Consider the following 3,583-nt stretch of genomic DNA (forward strand, 5'->3'; position numbering starts at 1 on the left):
GAAAGCATAAAGAATTTACAACATAAAAGATAAAGTGCTAAAGCTATAATGATGTGCTATAATGCTAAGCTATGATGCTATAACAGCTATTAACAATTATACACTAGCACGCACAAACCCAAAACACAAATGAGTTGTTTTTATATTATAGTTGAAATTTTAATGCATTTGTAACTTCATTGCTTACTATTTAATGAAACTTATAGCAACTGATAGTTTATTAATGCAAGAAAATATGGGTAATTAGTGTACAGAATATCATACTTGCTCAAGAAATTCCTCAGTTTCTATAATGTTTATCTAATTACAGATTGACAAAAAGAGAGTTCAAGGGTTTTTGGAGTCTAATAGTCTATAGTAGTACTTGAGGCATAAGCAATTAATCTTTCAAATTTGTGCTTTCATGGTTGTAGACTGGATAGTCCAACAAGCTAGCTTCAATGGAAAGAAAAGAGAGATAGTCATAGTGACCTTGACATTATTCACTGGAATGCTTCTGTTGGGTCTGAGCATAATGTTGTATATCCGGAAGAATAAGAAGAAGAAGAAGGATTCACAGTTGAAGATAGAAGGTAATCCAAATGAGTGTCAATTTGCTCTTTCATCTTTGTTCTGTGATCCATTTTCTGAATGGATTCTATGTCTTTTTGTTAACTTGAATCACAAAAACGACAAAAAAAAAAAAAAAAAACTCATAAAATATATAGCTTTGTTTGTTGTCTCATTTAAACTAAAATCACCTACTTTGCAGGAAGGCCGGTACACAACTCCCAACAAGGTTCCACTGAAAAAAACCAGAAGGAAGATATGGAGTTACTGATGTGTGACTTTGCTACGATAGGTAGTTCTACAAATAACTTCTCAATTGACAATAAGCTTGGAGAGGGTGGATACGGACCTGTTTACAAGGTTGCAATTTAAATACCCTCATTTAGTTAGAATGTAGGTGTCGTCCAATCCATGAGTTTCAAGAATATTTTTTAATTATCAAATTGGTAATTTTCAAGGTAGGTTAGAAGGAGGACAAAAAATAGCAGTCAAGTGGCTCTCAAAATATTCCAATCAAGGACTTGATGAGTTCAATAACAAAGTCATCTGCATTGCCAAATTTCTACACCAAAATCAAGTGAAGCTTCTAGGTTGTTGCACACAAAGAGAAGAAAAGATGTTAATCTATGAATTCATGCCTAACAAAAGCCTAGACTTGCTTATTTTTGGTTTGGCTCTCAATTTTTTTTTTGAATTTTGTTATGGAACCTTTTCTTGTTAAATTCGTTTCGCCCAAGCATGGATTAACTCATATGAAACTTTGCATAGATGAAGGCGGAAGAACATTAATGGGCTGGCCTAAGCGTTTCAACATTATTAATGGAATTGCGCGTGGACTTCTATATCTTCATCAAGATTCTAGATTGAGAATCATTCATAGAGATCTTAAAGCTAGTAATATTTTGCTAGATATCGACATGAACCCAAAAATATCATATTTCGGCATGGCTAGAATTTTTGGAGGAAATGAGACAGAAGGAAATACGAATAGTGGTTGGCACATAGTAAGAATATCTCTTAACATGTCCTAAATAATAATTCATTAATTGTCCTAAAATATGTTTCATAACTCAATGCTTTGTTGTAGTGGCTATATGTCTCCAGAATATGCGGCGGATGGGCTTTTTCAATAAAATCAGATGTTTTTAGTTTTGGTGTTATGGTGTTGGAGATTGTGCGCAGGACGTGAAACAAAGGTATCATTCATCCAGATCACCATTTCAACCTCCTCGGCCATGTGAGTATCAAGTATGGAAATATTTGCTCATGTGTTAAAAAACTCAAGGTGCTAATACCAATTGTTGTGAATTGTTTAGGCATGAAGACTGTATAAAGAAGGCAATTCAATAGAATTGGTTGATGGGTTTGTAATGGACTCATGTGCCTATCTGAAGTGTTGCAATCAATCCACGTAGGTCTATTGTGTGTGCAATAACATCTAGAAGATAGGCCAACCATGTCGTCCATGGTTATGATGTTGGGAAGTGAAGGTGAATTGCCATGGCCTAAACAACCTGGCTTTTTTACTGAATCTGCTAGTTCATCCAGAAAGTATGCACCATGTTTAGCCAATGAACTTACCATTAAAACAGTGCAACCTCGATAGTCACATTCTCTAGGAATTGATTGTAATATAATCGTGTGGTAAAGAGAGAATTTGATACAGGAGAGAAGGGAGAGGGCCAAGAACCCTTGTATTACATAATATAGTTGGATTTCTCTGAAAGCCAGAGGAAAGTGGACTATTCTATTACCTTGGGCTAACTGTGTATGGATTATCTTTCATGATCCATGTTCTCTGTAAACATTCTATAACGATTCCGGTTTTGACCTGACCCATCTTGTATTCTGGACTCGGATTTTATGATTTCTGAATGTTGTTCATGTCTTTTCCCCCTTATTCTTGCTTGAGTTTGGCTATTGGGTTGTTGTCGTTGTGTTTGGAAAAGGTTGGTTGCTTGGTTTTCAAACTTTATGTTGCCTAGATTTTTGCTCTTCCGTTCGAGCGGCACTTCTTGCGCTCAAGTGGGCTTTGCAAACTCTCAGTACTTTTGCAGGTCTACAAAACTACTAGAAGAGTGTATTCTATGCTCGAGCAGTATTTTCTACGCTCGAGCGACCATTCTTGTGCTCGAGCGTTGGTCTATTATCTGTAAAACTACTGAAAGTGTGCATTTTGTGCTCGAGCGTCACTTCTTGCGCTCGAGCGAAACAACTTATTATGTCTGATGCTTAAGCGTCAACTCTTGTACTCGAGCGGACTGTGCATTTATCAATTCGCAGCAGCCCCTTTTTCATCTTTTTCTCTCTAAAAAACCCTAGATCGACACTCTCTCTCTCTCTCTGAAACTCATATTCTCTCCACTATTTCACCTAGATCCGTTGGGTTCTCCACCCTAGTGCCTTTGAGAAAAAGAGCACATCATGGGCTCTCTTTTCATCGGAACAAATGTGGGTTTCAATGTCTTTGAAGTTTCCTTTTGCTTTGCTGGCCTTCTAACTTTGATGTAGGGACTTTCTCCACTCTTCTATGAGTTTTAACTTGGTTATTTGTTGATGAATAAGAAATGTTGAGACTTGTTGTGATTTTGAACAAACCTAGGTTTTGGGTTCAAATCCAAAAAAGGGTTTTTCGAATGAACATATTGGAAATAGTTATGGAAGTAGATATGAGCTTGTGTTGTGTTAAAAATGTTGATTTTGGTGTTTGGGATAAGATTAGGAAAAAGGGGGTTTTATACTAAAATGTCTTGAATAATTATTTTGTAAAAATAATGGAATTGGTATTGGGAATATGAAATTATATGGATGTTTATATAAATAGTGGAATTAGATCTATAATTGTATTGAGCTTCTAAAAATTCAGTTGCAAGATTTACTGGACAAAGGATTCATCCGTCCAAGTGTCTCTCCGTGGGGTGCACCAGTTTTGTTTGTGAAAAAGAAGGATGGAACACTCCGGATTTGTATCGATTACAGAGAACTTAATAAGGTAACAATCAAGAATAAGTACCCATTGCCAAGGATCGATGAT

General features: G+C 36.1%; 1 pseudogene; it reads left to right on the top strand.

Moving 5' to 3' along the window:
* Window positions 1-374: 374 nt before the first annotated feature.
* LOC114272962 (G-type lectin S-receptor-like serine/threonine-protein kinase SD1-1) lies at window positions 375-2,155 on the top strand (annotated as a pseudogene).
* The last annotated feature ends 1,428 nt before the right edge of the window (window positions 2,156-3,583 follow it).

Source organism: Camellia sinensis, chromosome 8 (assembly GCF_055761805.1).
Source record: "Camellia sinensis isolate YWXY chromosome 8, ASM5576180v1, whole genome shotgun sequence".
NCBI classification, from domain to species: domain Eukaryota; kingdom Viridiplantae; phylum Streptophyta; class Magnoliopsida; order Ericales; family Theaceae; genus Camellia; species Camellia sinensis.